The following is a 21,658-nucleotide window of genomic DNA, read 5'->3' as shown; positions in this document are numbered from 1 at the left end:
ACACACTAAAAGACACATATTTTGTAAAATCTAGTTTTTGCATCGCCATATTTTGGCTGACAGAGTCATGTGACGGCTTGTTTTTTGCGGGATGAGTTGACGTTTTTATTGGTGCCATTTTCAGGCATGTGACATTTTTTGATCGTTTTCTATTCCTATTTTTGGGAGGCAGAATAAACAAAAGCCAACAATTCAGTAATTGTGTTTTTTTACATTTTTTTATTCTGTTCCGCGTGTGGTAAAATTGATAAGGGAGCTTTATTTTTCAGGTCAGTACGTTTACAACGGTACCACATTTTTATAGTTTTTCTATGTTTTGGCGCTTTTACACAGTAAAAGATATTTTATAGAAAAAATTATTTTTTTGCATCGCTTTATTCTGAGAGCTATAACTTTTTGATTTTTCGAATGATGGAGCTGTATGGCGGCTTGTTTTTTGCGGGATGAGATGACGTTTTCAGCGGTACCATTTTTATTTATATTCGTCTTTTTGATCGCGTTTGGCGGTATGATGATAAAGCATCGTTTTTTGCTTTGTTTTTTTTTTTTTTTTTTACCATGTTCACTGAAGGGGTTAACTAGTGGAACAGTTTTCTAGGTCAGGTCGTTACGGACGCAGCGATACCAAATATATGTACTTTTATTGTTTTTGTTTTTTTTCCATAATAATATTTATTAATGGGTACATTATATTTTTATTTTTAGTGGATTATTTTTTTTTTGTTTTTTTTTTTATATTTTTACAATTTTTTTAAATTTTTTTTTTTCACTTTCAGACAGTTTTTTTACTTTTTTACTTTGTCCCACTATGGGACTTTCACTTTTTTTTATTCTGATCGCCTGCATGGCACAGGAATGCAGCACCATCCCTGTGCCATGCAGGCTGTCAGCGCTGGACAGGGAGAAGATTGTTTGGAGATGCACTGCGCATGTCCAAACAATCTTCCTGCTGTCTGGTGACCTGGATGTTGTCATGACGACATCGGGTCGTCATGGCAACACCCGGAAAGCCGCGGCAGACAGTGCTGGAAGCCGGAAGAGGAGGTGAGTATCGGCGATCACCTCCCCTTGCCTCCGCAATGCTGCGATCGACTTCGATCGCAGCACTGCGGGGGTTAATGTGCTGGGAGCGGTGCAGGACCGCTCCCTGCACATAGTATCGGGTGTCAGCTGTTACAATCAGCTGACACCCGGCGGCGATCGCGCCCGCACAGCCTGTGTGCGCGCGCGATCGCCATGACGTACTAATACGGGTCAGGCTCTTAAAGCCCAGGGCACAGACGCGTATTAGTACGTCATGGGCTTTAAAGGGGTTAAAGAGAATCTGTCTCCAGGTTTTTGCTACCCCATCTGAGAGCAGCATGATATATGGGCAGAAACCAGTAGCATAACTAGAGTCATATGGGCCAAGGTGCAAAATTTGGACCTAGGCCCCCACGTATATGTTGGTCAGATGTACGGGCCCCTCTAATTGAAACATTAAAGGGGTTTGTCCACCTTGACATTTTTTATAATATTCAGGTGCATCTCACTAAATTAGAATATCATGAAACAGTTAATTTATTTCAGTTCTTCAATACAAAAAGTGAAACTCATATTATATAGAGTCATTACAGAGTGATCTATTCCAAGTGTTTATTTCTGTTAATGTTGATGATTATGGCTTACAGCCAATGAAAACACAAAAGTCATTATCTCAGTAAATTAGAATACTTTATAACAACAGCTTGAAAAATGTTTTAAAATCCGTAATGTTGGCCTACTGAAATGTCTGTTCAGTAAATGTCCTCAATACTTGGTCGGGGCTCCTTTTGCATCAATTACTGCATCAATGCGGCAATGTGGCATGGAGGCGATCAGCCTGTGGCACTGCTGAGGGGTTATGGAAGCCCAGGTTGCTTTGATAGCAGCCTTCTCTTTTGGCTGAATGGACACATTCTCACAATCCTGATGAAAGCCTTGAGGAGCCGGTTCTGGTGTAGCCACTAAGAGGGGTCCTACGCCATCTAATCACAGTGGTTTTGGAAATTTAGTTATATTGGTTTGATGGTCTGGTGTCTGGCTAAATTTGGATGAAGTTATTAAGGCGACAGGGTCATGGTCTTCTACCCGGTGACCTGCGCTGAGATCTTTGTCCAGTCTCTGAATCATAAAAATGTATTTTGGGACACGGCAAATGTACGGAGCGTTCAGTTCAAGTTGGTAAATTCGCTGCCAATTTTTCCTCGTTGACCTTCACATGTGGATGACCGGCAAACAGTCTCAAGCATGATAAAATCACAATAATAGTTTGTTTTAACCTGAAGCCAAATAATATGCGATTACAAATTTGATTAAGACATGAAGGAAACTATCACCGAGTGTACATTATGATTCGGACCCTTGGGAAAGAAGAAACGCTTGATTTAAAGGCTTGTCTGGTTTAGAAAGGAACAAAAAAAAGGACAATTTTTTAAAATTCCACAGGGTATGTCTGGGTTAATAGAGGGGGGTCCCTCATTTTCGGTCATCATTTTCTTTTAGACTTCGTGAAAAATGGCTACAAAGAGCAGCTCTTGCTTTGGAGGAATCTGTGTATGTGCTTTATGAGATCCATAGAAACTGTGTAGTGCTTCATTATTCCTGCGGAGGCACTACAGGGAAGCTAAAAACTTGCTTCCTGGCTCCCTCACTGATCGTAGGTGATTTTGCTTTCCTCCTTCTTCCAAGACTGCCACTGCAATGGCACGGAGAGCAAAGGGGTAAGTCTAAACTACGCCTGCCATGGCTTTTCTGCAGGATAGGAAATGCAGGAAAGAAGTGGTCTAGACTTGCCCCCATCCCACTGCGGCGGCCAGCTTGGGGTCAGGACTAAAGGAACGCCGATCTCAGTTTAGGAGGTAGCAGGAGGCAAACAGACGGCATCAGATAGAATGACTATACATGAGTGATGTATGGTTACTAGTGATGAGCGAGCATGTTCGCTACTGCTCGGTGCTCGCCCGAGCATCTCACTGCTTGACATGCTCGGCGCTCGCCGAGTGTTTCCGGGTTGCTCGGCGGGAGCTCTGGTCCCTCCCTGCATATTTGGTGCTCTTTAAAGAGCCAATGAACAGGAATTGCCTGCCACTCACTGTAATGCTGCAGCCATGTTGGTTGTGACATTACAGTGATTGGCTGGCCGCACAGCGTCATCAGGTCTATATCAGACCTGGTGCCGCTGTGCTCGTCACAGTCACTCCGGAATTAGACAGTGTAGGGAGAGCTGCTTCTGAGCTAGGGGGAGATTTGCTTGTTTCTAGTTAGTGTAGGTATACCAGACTATATTAGAGACACATATCCATCTCAACTAACAGTCCTTCTGAGGACTAATCCATCTGCAGAGATATCAGGCAGGCAGTGTATATAGCAGACTGCAGTGCATATAGCACAAGAGGCTCCATTCCAGTTCTGCCTTCTGCTGCTGTTATATTTCTAGAAATAGGCCCAGGTCTCAGGGGCCAGGAATAATTTTTTTGGATCTTAATCCTCATTATTTGCTTAAAAAGCAATCCAGGGAACACAGTTTTTCTGCGCCATTTGCTTGTTGGCACTGCAGAATACAGCCAGGTCCTTTCCATATTACAGCGCTCGCTAGAAATCCAGCTATTTAAAACAGTATTTTCTCCGTCACACGGATCACATAAACGTTTTCAGGAAATACTGCCATTTCTGGCCTCCATTAAAAATTTCTTTCAGTGTGTCAGTGAAGCAATTGACACCAGATTGCTGTTCAAAATGGTTACCTACAGGCCAGGTATTTAAAACTGTGGTTTCTCCGTCACACAGATCACATATAAGTTCGCTCCAAATTCAGTCATTTGTTGTGTGCGTGGAAGATATTGTCCTCCATTTAAACTGGGCAAGGGACTGGGAACTGGACGTGATGGTGTTGATGGTTCATGCAGAGGCCGACGTCGTGGGCAAGCTGAAATTGTGCCACAACAAACAACCACACCTTCTTGCTCGACCTTCCTGTCCCAATTGATAGGGGACCGCAGAACACCACTATTGAACACAGAGCAGTGTAACCTGGACCGCATATTCCTCACCCTGAACCTCCTTCCTCCCACCATGCCGAGTGCCCAGAGACAACTGATCCCACACTTGGACACTCCAAAGAGCTGTTCACTTTTCCATTTATAGATTCGGGCCTCTCGCCCAGTCCGCTTGAAGCGGGGCAAGAGGAAATCGCATGTAGCAATGCCCAAATATTTGAGCAGCCACGGTCACATGAAGGCGACGGTGGGAAAGTGTCCCAAGAGGTGGACGATGATGAGACACAATTGCCAGAAAGTCAGGAGGAGGACCAGAGTGCGGAAGTGGAAGACGAGGTGGTGGATGATCTAGTAACTGACCCAACCTGGCAGGAGGACATGCAGAGCGAGGACAGCAGCACACAGGGGGAGGGAGGCAGAGCACCCCAACAGGCAGGAAGAAGCAGTGTGGTGGCCGCAGAAAGAAGGCAGGCAACCGTTCCCCCTAACACCAACACAAAGGAAGTTGCCAGTACAACTGGTCTTCCCGAGTCTGGTTGTTTTTTAAAGACTCTGCCGATAACCCCAAAAAGGCCATTTGCACCACCTGCCAGGCCAGCATCAGCAGGGGTGGCAAAATGACCAGCCTGACCACCACCAGCATGATCAGGCACATGACAGCAAAGCACCCGACTTTGTGGGCCGAACCCCAGGGTCCAGGAACAGTGTCTGCGGGTGGCACCATTGCTTCTTCCGCTGTTGTGCATGCAAGCCAATCCCCTGTCCATGGTGCATGCGAAGATGCCTCCTGTCCTGCACCTGTCGTTGCACACTCTCAAATAGCAAGTCTTTGTCCCAGCGCAGCGTTCAGTTGTCCATACCCCAGTCCTTGGAACGCAAATACGCAGCCAACGCCCCACTGGCCACAGTACTAAATTCCCACATTTCACGACTGCTTGCTCTCAAAATGTTGCCTTTTAGGCTTGTGGAGACGAAAGCATTCCGCAACCTGATGGCGGCGGCCGTCCCTCGGTACTCTTTCCCCAGCCGCCATTATTTCTCCCGGTGTGCCGTCCCCGCATTACACAAGCACGTGTCCCAAAACATTAGCCGTGCCCTCAACAACACAGTTTCCAGGAAAGTCCACCTAACCATGGACACGTGGACAAGTGCTTGTGGGCAGGGACTGTACATCTTGCTAACGGCACACTGGGTTAACATAGTGGAAGCCGGGACCCAGTCGGACCTTGGGACGGAACACGTCCTCCCAACGCCGAGGATTGCAGGCCCTAGGTCAATCAGGGTTGTCCCCCACAGTCTACAGCTCCTGCACCTCATCCTCTTCCTCCTCTTCAGCCTCCATCTCTGAAATGACCACATGAGTCACAAGCTGGAAGCACTGCCTCTTCCAGCGGCAACAGGCTGTACTGAAGCTAATATGCTTAGGTGACAAACCGCACAATGCTGAAGAGTTGTGAACAGCTCTGAAAGAGCAGGCAGATCTGTGGCTCTCACCGCTGAACCTATAGCCAGGCATGGTTGTGTGTGACAATGGCCGGAACCTGGTGGCAGCTCTGAGGCGAGGCGAGCTCACACACGTACCATGCCTGGTCCATGTGCTTAACCTCGTGGTTCAGCGGTTTCTCAAATCCTACCCGGAGCTGCCGGATCTGCTTGTTAAAGTACGCCGCCTGTGTGCCCATTTTAGAAAATCACATACAGCTTCCGCCGCCCTTGCCGTGTTTCAGCAGCTTTTGCAGCTTCCGGCTCACAGACTGGTGTGTGATGTCCCCACGCGTTGGAACTCTACACTGCAGATGTTGGGAAGGATTTGTGAGCAGAAGAGGGCAGTTGTTGACTACCAGCATCAACAAGGCCGTCGCTATTCAGTTCAGACTCCTCACATAAGACCTCAGGAGTAGACATGGATGGCAGACATATGTACCATCCTCCAAAACTTTGAGGACTCTACCAAGATGGTGAGTGGCGATGATGCCATAATTAGCGTCACCATCTCGCTTCTCTGTCTTCTGAAACGCTCTCTGCTCACAATCAAAGAGGATGCATTGCAGGCGGAGCACGATGAGATGGAGCAAGGAACCATACAGGGTGATCACACACAGCCAAGCCTCATCTCATCCCAATGTGGATTGGGTGACAATGAGGAAGAGGAGGAGGAGGAGGAAGGACAGGAGCTAGTTTCATGCGCTATAGATGGTACTACCTGCACAGCTGTCATACCGTCTGTTCAGCGTGGATGGCCAGAGGACAGAGAGGAGGAGGAGAGCATGGTCAGTCATCCTCTTGGTGAGGACACGGAAGTCTTGCCTGTTAAACTCAGCCATGCGTGCCAGACTGCTATGTTACGCTGCCTTTCCCATGACCCTCGCATTCACAAAATTTTGGGTGACAGTCATTACTGGTTGATGACACTTCTAGACCCACGCTACAAGGAAAACTTTATATCTCTTATTCCTGAGGCGGACTGGTCTACAAAAATGGGGCAGTACCAGAAGGCCCTTGTTGCAGAACTATTAAAAAAATTCCCATTTGAAAACGCTGGCGGCTAGGTCACAGTTCATTGGACAGCCAAGGAGTACAGGCGAGAGAGACACAAATGCAATCCAGCAGAGGCAGGGGAACACTGTCAAAGTTCTGGAACAGTTTTCTCAGACCCTCCCATCGCACAGGCCCTGAGGTGCGGGGTACTCACACAAGGAGTGCAAAGTTTGGGAAGATGCTGAGAGAGTACCTTGCCGACCGTACCAACGTCCTCCGTGATTCCTCTGTGCCTTTTAATTATTGGGTATCCAAGCTGGATACGTGGAATGAACTGGCTCTCTACGCCTTGGAGGTCCTGGCCTGCCCTGCCGCCAGCGTTTTATCAGAATGGGTTTTTAGTGCCGCTGGTGGAATTATAACTGATAAGCGCATCTGCCTGTCAACTGAAAATGCTGACAGGCTGACTCTTATGAAAATGAACAAGGGCTGGATTGGGCCAGACTTCTCAACACCACCGAATGATAGCAGCGTAACATAAACTCAAATCCAGTGTCTTTTTTTGGGAGGTGTATTCCCATGCACCTCTTCACACCCACACATGGGTATACGCTTCCTGATTTTGGCTATTTGCTCCTGTCCTCCTCCTTCTCCTCATCCTCATCCTTCACCACCATATCACCAGGGTGACCGTGGTTCGTGATGCAACACCCACATAATTTTTTTAAAGGGTGTTTATGATGGCCGTAAAAAAAAAAAGTTAAAAAAAATTATACAGTATGTTCATGTATACCCCCTAGGGGTAAATGTTTGTCAGCCCATACACTTAGTGCATGGGCATTACAAGTATAGGAGACCCGCTCCTTTCTAATTTGAACATTTTTTTATGAGGCCCTCTAAGTCTCTTCCAAGGGGCATTGGAGTGCCTCCCAATTTTTGTCAGCCCTTGCTTTCACTGCATAGGCCAACACTATGGGAGACCCTCTCCTTTCTAATGAGAATTTGTCACTACTGTGGCCCTGCTCTATGTGTCTTTAAATTCTTAGTGGGGTTTTTCTTAAATTTGGTCAGCCGTTGGACTCACTGCATACCCTATAACTGTATAGCAGACTCTCTCCTTTCTAATGGGAATTTGTCTTTACTATGGCCCTGCTCTATGTGTCTTTAAATTCTTAGTGGGGTTTTTCCTAAAATTGGTCAGCTGTTGGACTCACTGCATACCCTATAACTGTATAACAGGCCCTCTCCTTTCTAATGGGAACATGTTGTTGTACTTGTTACTGTGGCCCTGCTCTATGTGTCTTTAAATTCTTAGTGGGGTTTTTCCTAAATTTGATCAGCCGTTGGACTCACTGCATACCCTATAACTGTATAGCAGACTCTCTCCTTTCTAATGGAAATTTGTCGTTACTGTGGCCCTGCTCTATGTGTCTTTAAATTCTTAGTGGGGTTTTTCCCAAATTTTGGCAGCCCTTGCAGTCACTTCATGGGCATTACCACTATAGGAGACCCGCTCCTTTATAATGGGAACATTTTTTTTTACTGAGACCCTCCTCTATGTCTCTTCAAAGGGGTATTTGGTTGCGTCCAAATTTTTGGCAGCCCTTGCAGTCACTGCATACGCAATAACAGTATAGGAGACCCACTTGTTAATAATGGGAACAACAAAGCATAGCCGGCTGATGGCTCTCTAACAACAGCGAGGGACGACTGCTGGCCTTTTAAGAATAGTAAGGGCTGTCTGATGGCCCTATAAAAATAGGCTTTGTGACTTTCACAGTCCCTCCATCATAAATTAAACAGGATGTGTCTGATGATGTGTCACACACCACATTGCCAGATAAGGTTGTAAAATTTTAAAATTACATTTCCTGGTGAATGCATTTGTCTTAAAAAATAACGTAAAAAAACAGTAGGATCTTTCTTTAGTATAAAAAATAGAGTTGCCAATGTAACCTCAATGTAATTAAATTGTTCAGCTCCTGCAGCTCCTCCTCCATCTCTGAAATGACCACATCAGTCACAAGCTGACAACACTGCCTTGGCCAAGCGGCAACAGGCTGTGCTGGAGATAACATGCTTAATGCTTAGGTGACAAACCGCCCAGCGCTGCAGAGTTGTTGAAAGCTGTAACACAGCAGTCTGATCTGTGGCTCTCACCGCTGAACATACAGCCAGGCATGGTCGTGTGTGACAATGGGTGGAACCTGGTGACGGAGAAATGACAGCCGGAGTAGATACTGTTTCCCTCTATGCCAGTCCTTTCACCGAGCTAAAGAATATGGCTGTGGTGAAATACAACTCCCACTGAGAAGCTGTTTCAGATTGAAAAACATTGTGCTCACCAGAGGATTTGATTCTGAGGGCTCACCTTTCTCCCCCGCTCAAGAGCCCCATAGTAGCTGCAAAGTTAGCGCTATCATGAACTCTCCTGAGGTAGAAGCCAGGGCACCCCAGAGGATTCTCTGGTGGGACCGTCCAACCCTGCCGAGAAGCAGTCCTGGCTAAGAAAAGTGTGCGGGAACCTTCCCACACAATCTATGGCTGCTTTTTTACTGAGGAGGAAACACGCAAACACGGGGAGAACATACAAAGTCCTTGCAGATGTTGTCCTTGCTGAGATTTGAACCCAGGATCCCAGCGCTGCAAGGCTTCAGTGCTAACCACTGATCCAATGTGCTGCCGTTCACCCTGTAATATCTAACAAGCTGGAGAAACTTGCACTTACTGCCACTCTATCTTCAGCTCCTTTGAGAGAAACTAATGTATTTGGGCAGCCACTCAATCTACCAAATAAAATTCCTGAGAAGGAAATTGGGGATGGCTTCGCTACTGGTACTGGGGGCAGTGCTAATACCATGGCGTTATACCATAGTTTACTGGAAATATTCCAGGCTGGTAGGAGGCAAGCAAATTCCCACAGAAAAGTACCAGCAGTAATGTTCAGGGACCCGCGCTTGTAGAAGGCGGAGACAATACCAGGAGAAATAGTGATGGCTGGAGACAGATTATGGACACGAGGCATGAGGTTGTGAAAAGCTTCCGCCTCCCCAAGCCTAAAAAGCCACATTTCAAGTGCAAGCAGCTGCCCAGAAATCTGGCAGTTTAGTATTGCGGCCTGTGGGTGGGTGGCTGGCTGCATACTTGCGCTTGCATTCCAAGTAACAGAGAACTAAGCTGATGGTGGTCTCCATCATCATCATGGCCTCATCTTGACACTATGAACTCTCCTGAAAGAGAAGCCAGGGCCCACCGGAGGAATCTCCAGTTTTCTGGTGGGTCCGTCCATCCCTGCCGAGAAGCAACCCTAGCTAAGAAAAGTGTGGGGGAAGGTTCCCGGACACTCTATGGCTGCTTTTTTAATGTGGATCGGACGTGCTTATACATGTTATTTCTCAAACCGCATTGCAGATCAGGCCACTGTCCAACTCTGTAGTCATGAAATTAAATAAAGAAAGATGTTTGTGTGTCTAAGCTCCATCGACAAGTGCGAGTTGATGTTGGACATGCTGCCATTGCTTCTGCAACAAGCTGCATTAGAGGACTTCCTGGGAGAAATAACACCCAGAGTAGATACGGTTTCCCTCTATGCCAGTCCTTTCACCGAGCTAAATACAACTCAGCAAAAAAAGCTGTGGACTGGCTCCGTACCGTCCCTGGCCACATTCATCTGTCCACGTGTTTGTGGTTAGGCGGTCCTTCCCAGTAAGTGCACTGGGGAGGGCACGGGTAATGTTGTGGGACCCGTGCTTGTGGAAGGCGGAGACGACACCGGGAGAAACAGTGGCGGCTGGGGACCGAGTATGGACACCCGGCCGCCGCCGTCATTGGGTTATGAAAAGCTTCCGCCTCCATGAGCCTAAAAGGCCACATTTCAAGTGCGAGCAGCTGTCAAAAATTTGGCAGTATAGTATTGCAGCCTGTGGGTGGCTGGCTGCAAACTTGTGCTTGCATTCCAAGGAATGGGGTAGGGACTACTGAACGCTGCGCTGGGACAAGGACGTGGACGGTGATTGTTGCAAGTTTGCAACAACATGTGCATGGCGGGAGGCATCTTTGCATGCGCCAAGGATCACTTATGATGGGCACACTTTTAGGCAGTGACCTGCAAGTCAGAGATGCTTCCAGAGGTCTTCCCCATTCTGTTCCCATGTCTTTTCAGCACTGTATGCATGTGTCACACACCACATGGCCAGATAAGGTTGTAAAATGTTAAAATGACATTTCCCGGTGAATGCATCTGTCTTGGTTGAAAGCAATTCAAAAGTTCAAAAACGCATCAAAAACGCTACGTGTGAACATAGCCCAAGGTGTGGAGGAGCATTTTTGTTTTTGGTTCTTTATTTTGCCTTATATACAGGTCATTACCCTGGAAGGGATGTTCCTTAACATATTTCCCAGGAAAATCCATTTTGGTTTTGTTTTTGCATGTTTTATTGTGAGTCCATAAAAGTGGCATAATACCTCTGACAATATTGTTCACAGCAGTGACCTGGGGGTCTTCCCTATGCTGTTCCCATGTCATTTGAGCACTGTTCCCGTCGATTTGGGCAATTTTTAGGCCCTCTGCAGACCTCCGGGGGAGCCGCCTGAAAAATGCTCGAGTTTCCCATAGACTTACATTGGGTTTTTTGCTTGGGTCGAGCACCCGAGTATAACAATGTGCTCGACCCGAGCAACGAGTACCCGAGCATTTTAGTGCTCTCTCATCACTAATGGTTACTTTTCAGTCTCTGGGTGGAGGGTCACTTTAAAGGGAATCTGTCAGCAGTATTTCAGCATCCAATTTATTTATATGCACATGTAGCTCTATCAAAGACAAGTCCAGAGATACCTTTACATGGCCAGTCTGTTCCTCCGTTTCTGAGAAATCAGCGTTTGAATTGATATATAAATGAGACTGACGACCTATGGTAGATCTGAAGCCTCTGTCACTCCAGCTCTATTCCTCACCCAGTGCTGCCTTCTCCTGCTTGAGCCTCTATGCTGTGTGACTTCAGGTAAAGGAGCCCCCTACAAGATGAGGAGAGAAAGATCGGGTAGTTGGGATTTAGTGCCCTCTGTCCTTTTGTTTTCAGGGGAAATGAACTGATGGCAGACACTACTCTTCTCTCCCCATTGACAATACATGAATGCTTGGCTGAGGCGAGTGCTCATGTGTATGGGGGAGTTGAGGGAGGATGCTATCGGCTGCCAGTTATCTCATTTGTATGGTCAGCTCTAGTGATCTTATCAGGATGTCTAATCCTCGGGGGACTAGCAACAGTCCTGAGCTTTTTTGTGTTTTTTTAAATTTTCGATTGGAAGCAGAGAAAACGTTTGTCTGGTCTTGGGACTCAAGTCTACAGTCTATTTTGACTGCAGACTTGTGAATCCTTACAGCTTGCTCACTGAACACTGCCTTATTATCTGCGATCCAATGTCTTATTCCTCCATATTCATGATCTGTGTATAACCTCGCCCCACCACTGATTGGCAGCTTTTTGCCTATGCACAGTGTACACAGAAAGCTGCCAGTCAGTGGTGTGGGCAGGTTGTACACAGCTCAGCATTCAGAGCACTGCTAGATGTGCAGGAGAAAACAGTGATTTTATCAAAACTGCAGCAAGAAGCCTAGTGAATGACACATTGTTAGAATTGGGGTCTCTGCCCCTACATTATGCTTCTGGCAGATGGGGTAGGAAAAACCTGGCAACAGATTCTCTTTAAGTGTACAGTACATGGTACAATTCATATAGTCCCAATAGTTATTATTTTTGGAAATGTTGCCAGCTTGGTAGATCTTGGTTACAGCTTATCTAGGAATGTACCGCTAATTCACCACCTTATCTCCTCCCTTCACTCCGTAAAGATAAATCATTTGTTTTAGATCCTGCACAAATAAAAATTGTATTAAGCTTCATGTCTTATCAAGATCCAAAGGACGACTGTCCTTCACAAATGGTGTCATATTGTATATGGGGTTTTCCTTCAAAAATAGCTGCAAGTCTAACAGGAATATTAAAGAGAATTTACCAATAAAATTAAAAAGGTGTCTATCAAACATTGATGAGTTTTTCAATTTGGTGCAATTTGGGTAATGTGGATGGTAACTCGTATAGGATATGTATATGAATAAACTCTCTTGCTGAGAAAAATAAACTTTTGCAATGCCACCTGGAAGAAGTAGCTACCCTAAAAGTCTATGCCTGACTTTTTTCATGAGCCTTGCTACATTATTCGCGATAAATGTAAGTCAGAAACTCTTTTATAGACAACTTGTTTCGGGGTGTTTGCCCCTCATCAGTGTAGGGCAGAGTCTGGCTGAGTGTGATGCCTGAAAGAGACCAGCTCAGTATGGAGTCTTACTTTTCTCCCATTAAACATTTCCAGTATGTAAATGATCTCTCTTGAGGAAAGAAATTATCTTGCTAGTAAAACTTAGGAGAGGTGGCTGCCCCATGAGTCAATGGCCACTCCTTGCATTGATTGAAAGGTGTTGCACTCAGCCAGCCAGACCTTGCTCTACACTGATGAGGGGCAAACTCCCCGAAACATGCTGTATGTAGATGAGTTTCTGGCTTGACATTTACCCCGGGTAATGCTTCCAGGCTCATTAAATGGGCAGTGACAAATAGGATAGCCACCTCTCCTAGCTAGTACTTGCGAGATAGTAGTAGCCTTTCCTCTGCTTGAGAGCTAATTTGCATACTTTTTTCCCATGGAGCTTTGCTTGTAAGGCTCCATGCTTAGCTGGTCTGTTTAAGGAGAACCAGTACCCTTCTCATAGGAGATGTACTAATGGCCAAAATCAATAGCAGCCTCACAGATCCATATAATTGCCGTAGACTTTTTTGTTCTTAGTAGCGCGAATGTGTTACTTACTGGAATGGTTTGGCGCATCAGTCTATGCATGCTCAGTCTTACAACATGATGCGCCTTATATATTTTGTCAGGTTTAGATGCAACAGAGACGTATTACTAGGTTGGAGAGTGAATAATGGCCCCGATTCATCAAGATGTGTTGGAGTCAGGCGCTCCTTATTCATTGGGCGCGTTTTACAAGTGGTGTGTGTTTCCGTGCACCTCTGTGTCTCGCCACTAATCTTACTCCAGTCAGGGACTAGAGGGAGTTTTCTGGCATCGGGAACGCCCAAGCTTGTCATGAATTAGAGGAACTTTGGTGTCCCGCCCTCGTCCCTCCCCAGTTTCGCCCATTTTGGCGGAGCTGGAAAAAGCTGACGTGAAAATGCCAAAAGTCGCTTAACTCCAAGTTGCGCCAACATTTTCCAAATTTGCAAAGCTTTTACGCCACATTTTTGTGATTTAAGTCCCTACCATTCCAAAGCTGCCATTATCTGTAATTACTATGAAGTCTGGATGGACAAGTGACCACTGAAGCCAACATGTTTTTATTTAATAAAAAAATCAGCGGAAAAGTATAATAGAAACACGTCACCACTTCTGTATGTATCACCCACTCCGGGTTTTGGCTTACAAATACTGATGTAAAATACTGAACGTGTGAATGTAGCCTAAGATCTTCAAAAAGTGAATTTTTTTTCTTTTCATTTTTGTTTATTCTTCGTCTCCCATAATCTTTTTTTAAATTTTTTTCCCTCTAAAGAAATGACTATAGTGAGAGTTTTGAGTATTTAGAAAGTGTTGTATACCACTGCCATCTGATGGGACAGGTTGACAGCTTGTCTTGTGAGATGGGGTGCCGGATGACAGATGATGATGGTGGTAGTTATTTCTCTATTTAACGAACATAATCATCAGACATTGAAAATTTCTAGTCACATCATTAGTATGCAGGCTCAGGCCGGTGCGCTGCTCCCGCATCCTAGCCCAGATCCTGTTTGTTAGGATGTCAGGCTACAGTATCCTGGGATCCATCAGTCAGCAGATCTGACTCTTTAGGGCCATTATTTGCATTTATGCTTGAAGCTTGTTCTTCCATCCAGAAAGTGAAAAGAAATGGCATCTTTTTTTTTCCCTCATAACCTGTTTATGTGACGCGTTGAACATAATTCCCCCATTCATTAGATCGTATTTACCACTTGCTGCTGAGAACATGACTTAAAGCTTGTGGTTTAATGATCATGAGAGACTTTTATTAGTCCCCATAAGACTGTGTGTCTTATACATACTGGGTCGAGTTAAAAATGCTGCAGAGGAGCAGATTAAAGGGGTTTTCCTGCCATTTAAACATATACATAAATGTGCTACTAATAGTAATGATATAACTTATTGATTCAGTTTAATTAGTCCACTTGCCTCATCGGCAGGTAGCCCTCCATTCCTACTCTTAGCCACCTCACTTCGAATACCACACTTTACTAGAGCAATGTGTGAAGGGGGCTGGCTGACTGCTTATTATTTCAATAGCTGAGCCAGCCCACTGTCACAGCTGATATAGAGAAGGGAGCTGGCTTAGCTACTGAGTGCAACAATTGGCCACACACACAGTGCTCCAATAACCAGATGATGGGGGTAAGGGGTCCAATTAGTAAAAACATATATATGTATATATATAATATATAAATAAATAACCTGCGTAAAAACTATATAAAGTTTTAGGCAAGTGTGGAAAAAAATGGCGCAAAACATAAAAGAATGCTTTCAAAACTAGAAGTGTTAATAATTTGTATTTTCTTTCTTGATAAATAATAGTGAATGAAAGAAAGAGAAATCAAATAAATATTTGGTGTGACCGCTCTTTGCCTTCAAAACCGCATCAAAGCCTCAGTTCTTCTAGGTACGTGTACACAGGTTTTGTTTTTTTTATATGAATGTCTTCTTCCAAGAACTTTAGACGAGGAAATGATATTTTCACACTCTGTCACATCACAAGCTTGTTCTGTCATAATGACTTCAATCATCTCAGGGTACTTTACACAAGAGCGAGTAGCGCCCTCCAACTTGTCATGCTGAATAGGAAAGGCTGCTTCATTTCCCATTAATTTAAGTGAAGCAGGTATGAAGGAGTTAAAAGTAAATTTTCAGGGAAATGTAAGTGTATACTGTTTAAAAGCCCTCTCTTCTTTCCCCTCCCCCTGATATAAGGGGTATGATAACACAACATTTTTTTCAGGAATGTTTAGTGCGAATCCACGCCAAAAACCTCCTGAAAAAGCGCTCAGAAAACTGTCAAAAGACTCTTCCATTCAATCTGCTGTTCATATGTTCAGGCTTTTGAGCTTTTTTTAACCGCTTTAGGTTTCCAAAAACGCCAAGAAGTTAAAGGGAATCAGTCACCTGAAAAACGCTATTAACCTGCAGATATGGGGTTAATCTGCAGGTCAATAGCGTTGTGAACCTGCCCGGTGCCAGCACTTAGACCCCCTGCTACCAGGAGGAAATTAACTTTATTCTCCCCGGTTTCAGTCATGGGGATGGCACCGGTGGGTTCTCTGTATAGAGAGTGGCGACTTGAAGCACGCCCACGGCACTGACTGACAGCCGGCCCTAATGCTGAGCTGCTGTCAGTCAGTGCGGGGGGTGCGGTTACAGCCGCTGCTCTCTATACACAGAGCGGTGACTGAACCCACGCCGGCGCCTCCCCCGTGATTGAAACCAGGACGCTGCCAGGGGGAATAAAGTTCATTTCCTCCCTGCAGCGTATGTCTAAGTGCCGGCGCCGGGCAGCTTCACAACGCTATTAACCTGCAGATTAACCCCATATCTGCAGGTTAGTAGCATTTTTTCAGGTGACAGGTTCCCTTTTAAAAGAGGTGAGTGGACCGTTTTTCAGGCATTTTTCCACTTGGAAGACTGTCCATACTTTACAATAGAAGTCAGTAAGAAGGCAAAGAAAAGAAAAAAAAACCTCCCCGAAGACTTCTTGTGCGTCTTTTAGAGCATTTTGTGAGTGATTTTTGCCTTAAAAAAATGCTTTTGTTTTACTAATTGCTTAATAAATTTTAAAAAATCCACAAATCGCCTAAAAAAAACACACAAAAAAAATGCTTAAGAAAACACTAATAAAAAACATTCAGAAACCGTTTTAGGAAATGCCACCATCGCCAAAAAAAGACAGTTTCCTGCAGCAGATTCCGCTTGAAAACCTTTTTGTTTTTGCCTGCTCGGAAAATGTTTAGTGCAGATACTGTGACTCTCACAGGCGACTCGAGGAGGGAGAGGGTTTTTTTTTTTTTTACAACACAGACCCTAGTAAAACTTTAGCAACAACAGATTTTTCCCCTGAGCCCCATCATTGGCTGTCATAGTGATCATGTGATTGTGACCGAAAACAATTTTAATGGTGATGGTAACACCAAGACCAGAGGTGGTTAGTAAGATCTGGATATGAGGATTGGGGCTGCTGTGAAGGACAAGATCGGCTGCAGAATAATGGACACTTGAATACACTGACGCGCAAAAGGGTAAAAATGTTTAGAACTTCTGACTTTCATGCTCCATATCTCATCATCCACTACTGCTCCTAACGTGAGGCTACCATTATTTTACAGAAAATCATCTTGGCTATCTCATACATACATGACTTGCAACTATTTAGCATATGATTAGTTATGCAGATTCTTGTCATGTCACTGCATTGTTACTGTTTTACTCCAAAAAATCTGAATTTTAGTTTTTATCATGTTGTTAGTATTTTGTAAATCCACCTTTTGGCTTTCAACAGTGCCTGAATCTTTCTGGGCATGCTCTCGATCAGACTCCAGCATGTTTTGACCGAAATCTGATCCCAGGTCTCTCATACACGTTCCCAAGCTTAATACATACTGGTCGACTTACTTGGGTATGTATACAGCTTTTTCTTTAACTCTACCCACAAGAGTTCAATTTGGTTGAGGTCTGGGGACTGTGGGGGCCAATCCAGCACCTCTACTTCATTGTCAGTGACCCATTTCTTCGCGAGTCTTGATGTATACTTTGGGTCATTGTTCTGCTGGAACACTATGTCGTCCTTTTCATACCCATAGTACTCGAGTGTGTGAAGTAACTCGTCTTGTAGGATACTCCTATATATAGCTCAGCATTGAGACAGCCATTGATCCTGGTCAAGTATGCAACGCCTTTGGCTATGAAACAACCCCATATCATCAGGCTTCCTCCACTGAAGTTGGCAATTCCTTCAGTTTCTCGTTCCTTTAGCCCCTTTTTCCCTTGTTTCTTCCAGACCCATTTGCCCACATCAGAGCCTAGACTATTGACTTTAGTCTCATCTCTCCAAATCACCTGTTTCTAATCTTCTACTGTCCACATTTCATACTTTTTCGCAGACTCGAGCCAATGCTTCTTATAATGATATTGAAGTCAAGGATTTTTTCGGGCCCCCACTCCAGTCTTGTGTAATGTTTGTGTGGCACCCCAGGGGTCTGGTTTCCACAGTAACAGCAATGTTATGTCTGAGAGCAGGCGGGAGGTCTCTTGGTCAGGAATCCTATGCATGCCACACCTCCTGCCCAGTCCTGGGAGGGGAAGGACTTCCCCTATATAAACCTGGGGCTGAGGCAGGGTTAGAGAGTTCAGAGGGAGAGTTTAGCCGGGAGGGCTGACAGGGAGCTGTGGCTCCGGCTGGGCCCAGCTCCTGGGCCATGCCAGAAGTAGAGACAGAGAAGAGAAGCAGCTATGGGAAGAAACAACAGGAGCTCTGTGGGAGCAGTGTTACAAGGAGTCAGGGGCTGGCAGCTGCAGAGCTCGCCCTGACTGAGAAGATTTCTTACCGGACCCGGAGTCCGAGGCTGTGGGGACTAACTCCTACCCAGCAGCAGAATCCGTCAGGCAGGGGATTGCAGGTCCTCTGGCCAAGAAACCTGAAGGCACGGTCACACGCATGGGACCAGCACCGCCGTCGTGGAGCGGAAGCTACTAGAAGGCCCCGAGTCACCGGCCATACGGGTGAGCACCACACGGTACACTCAGGGACGTGGGCTACTTATACCCGCTTCTAGCAAGGTAGCCAGAAGAGTATCGTTAGTTTGGGAGGCCTACAACTCCGCCTTGCCAGGGGAGATCCCATCTGCTCAAGGACTGACCAGGCCCCAATCGCTAGCCAGTACTCCGGGAGGGTCTATCGTTGTCACCAGTAAAGACCCTGAACTACACCGTACCGTCTCCGAGTGGTTCCTGCTAACCCCATCATCCACGTCGGCTGCCCTGAGGCCATACCCCTCCCGTTGGGGGTTATACTATCACGCTGCACAATCCTACCACCGGCCTCAGCGGTCTGCCCTGCAGCAGCAGCTCCTTAGCTGTACTCAACGGGTGGCGTAGTCGTCCAACATCTACCGCTAATACATCGCCGCTCAGTTTGACTCCCTGGGCACGGACCGGGTCACCGCCACGAGACTACAACCCTCAACAGATCCGGCTCCGGGTAAGCTCCCGTGAGCGCGATGCCGCGCGACGAAGGCCCAGGGGTGCGTCAACTTTTGGCGTAGTCGGCAGGATTTCGTGCCCGCAACCACCGGGTACTGCGTGCCTGAAAAAGACTGTTCAAACTTACCAGTGGTGAAGATTCCCGCCATCCGGCGCCATCTTCTGCCTTCTTCCCGCCATCCGTGGAGTTTTCCCGCCGTTGGACGCCATCTTGAAGACGCCGCGCGGGAAGAAGAGGGGCGTGGACTCCGAAAGCGCGCGAAAACTGAAGCCCCGCCTCACGTCCGGACGTTGCGTAAGGTCCTGGAAGGAGCCCAGCAGACGCCGACGTCACAGGAGCGCGACGGAAGGTCCTCAACCCTGACGATCCACTGCGGAGCCGCGGCCTACGGAAGAGGATCATCGCAAGGTAGGCCACGGTCCACTAGGGGGGAGGAAGATGTCGGATACGGAGGAGAGCTTCACTGCCTCAACCCCCGCCAGCGCCACCGCTGTTGCGGTCATGCCTTTCACCATGCCCTATATCCCGGGGGCAGCCTGGCTACCCCAGTACTCAGGGGAGTCACATACCCTGCATGACTTTAGAGAAAAGCTGGATAGCCTCTTCCAGGTGTACCCCCTCACAGAGGAGCAAAAAGTGAGCATCCTGGTGGCCCAATTAACCGGGGCAGCCCAAAGGGAGGTAAAGTCCTGGCCACCTGGGAGGAGGACTGTCGCAGAGATACTAACCCAGCTAACCGAGGAGGAGCTGCAGTACTACCAATACGAGGAAAGCCAAGAGGACCCGGACGGGTCTGAGGACTACCCTCAGGAGGGAGCACAAAGAGGACATAGCTACTGAAGGGAAGTAGCGTGAATAAAGAGCTGTAAATAGTTACCCGTAAGGGTACAAGGACTGCTGCTAATTAAAATATGGTCCCCGTTGGGATTAGTGAATTGTTCCCCATGTGCCCCTATCTTAAACCAGGCTGAGGACTGTGAGCAGCCATTCCTTATCCCCACTGGCCGAGGACTGAGAGCGGCCATATCCTGTAAATAATTATGTGTTTCTAGTTATTTTTAGGAGTCCTTGGTGGATTTACCGGGAATCCTTTGTGTATAGTTGGAGCGTAACCCAGGACGGACTAAAGACTGTTAAGGACTCGGGGCAGGACAGACCCCTACCTGGTTACGTCTCCCTGTTTTGGTGAAATGGACACCTTGCTTTTCTTCAAAAACTGCACCCGGTTGCGGACACGCCGTGACCATCTTTATGTGTTTTTCTTATTGTATTATTATTGTTATTATCTTGTTATGTTTTTCTAAAAATATGTTTAGTCCCGGAGTACTAAATTTCACTAGGGGGGAATGTGGCACCCCAGGGGTCTGGTTTCCACAGTAACAGCAATGTTATGTCTGAGAGCAGGTGGGAGGTCTCTTGGTCAGGAATCCTATGCATGCCACACCTCCTGCCCAGTCCTGGGAGGGGAAGGACTTCCCCTATATAAACCTGGGGCTGAGGCAGGGTTAGAGAGTTCAGAGGGAGAGTTCAGCCGGGAGGGCTGACAGGGAGCTGTGGCTCCGGCTGGGCCCAGCTCCTGGGCCATGCCAGAAGTAGAGACAGAGAAGAGAAGCAGCTATGGGAAGAAACAACAGGAGCTCTGTGGGAGCAGTGTTACAAGGAGTCAGGGGCTGGCAGCTGCAGAGCTCGCCCTGACTGAGAAGATTTCTTACCGGACCCGGAGTCCGAGGCTGTGGGGACTAACTCCTACCCAGCAGCAGAATCCGTCAGGCAGGGGATTGCAGGTCCTCTGGCCAAGAAACCTGAAGGCACGGTCACACGCATGGGACCAGCACCGCTGTCGTGGAGCGGAAGCTACTAGAAGGCCCCGAGTCACCGGCCATACGGGTGAGCACCACACGGTACACTCAGGGACGTGGGCTACTTATACCCGCTTCTAGCAAGGTAGCCAGAAGAGTATCGTTAGTTTGGGAGGCCTACAACTCCGCCTGGCCAGGGGAGATCCCATCTGCTCAAGGACTGACCAGGCCCCAATCGCTAGCCAGTACTCCGGGAGGGTCTATCGTTGTCACCAGTAAAGACCCTGAACTACACCGTACCGTCTCCGAGTGGTTCCTGCTACCCCCATCATCCACGTCGGCTGCCCTGAGGCCATACCCCTCCCGTTGGGGGTTATACTATCACGCTGCACAATCCTACCACCGGCCTCAGCGGTCTGCCCTGCAGCAGCAGCTCCTTAGCTGTACTCAACGGGTGGCGTAGTCGTCCAACATCTACCGCTAATACATCGCCGCTCAGTTTGACTCCCTGGGCACGGACCGGGTCACCGCCACGAGACTACAACCCTCAACAGATCCGGCTCCGGGTAAGCTCCCGTGAGCGCGATGCCGCGCGACGAAGGCCCAGGGGTGCGTCATTTGTCACACGGTGCTTGCATGGACGTCTGTGATCTCACTATTATGAAGCATACGAGCCTCCTCCACTGCCGTGTTTGTCGCGCCAGAACTGATAGACCTTGTGATGAGCCGACTTGTTGACTCCGATATTTTGCCTGGACGTCCACCTCTGGGCTTTTGAATGGATGGACGGACTTCATTTTGCATTCTTCCAGCTGTCATGGCGCTCACATGATGCAGTTTGGCAATTTTCTTGGCTGAGAGATCGCTATCGATGAGCTGGATGATGCGGTTTCTCTTTTCTTGGGAATTCTTAATGGCTGCTCGTTAATTTGAACCAGAGACCATCACTTGGGAACCAACCTAATAACACACTGAGCTATTAGACAATGTGACAACAGGTTGTAATTTGTAGTTTACATGAAAAGAGGATTTTTCCA

The 21,658-nt window shown here is 46.9% G+C and overlaps 1 protein-coding gene across 3 annotated transcripts in view; it reads left to right on the top strand.

The window, feature by feature from the left end:
• Window positions 1-21,658, top strand: part of MIPOL1 (mirror-image polydactyly 1) — a 381,387-nt gene that overhangs the window by 33,970 nt on the left and 325,759 nt on the right. Inside the window, exon 1 of one of the 3 annotated variants that reach the window (XM_073638940.1) lies at window positions 15,166-15,234. The exons of the other annotated variants lie outside the window; for them this stretch is intronic. The gene's annotated coding sequence lies outside the window, so the exon portion shown is untranslated. Of the gene's footprint in view, window positions 1-15,165; window positions 15,235-21,658 lie in introns of those variants that run through there. 3 annotated transcript variants of the gene reach the window in all.

The sequence above is a fragment of the Phyllobates terribilis genome, unplaced genomic scaffold (genome assembly GCF_046119375.1).
Source record: "Phyllobates terribilis strain yellow unplaced genomic scaffold, ASM4611937v1 Scaffold_7__3_contigs__length_470593459, whole genome shotgun sequence".
NCBI classification, from domain to species: domain Eukaryota; kingdom Metazoa; phylum Chordata; class Amphibia; order Anura; family Dendrobatidae; genus Phyllobates; species Phyllobates terribilis.
This window is presented reverse-complemented; position numbering and strand designations above follow the sequence as displayed.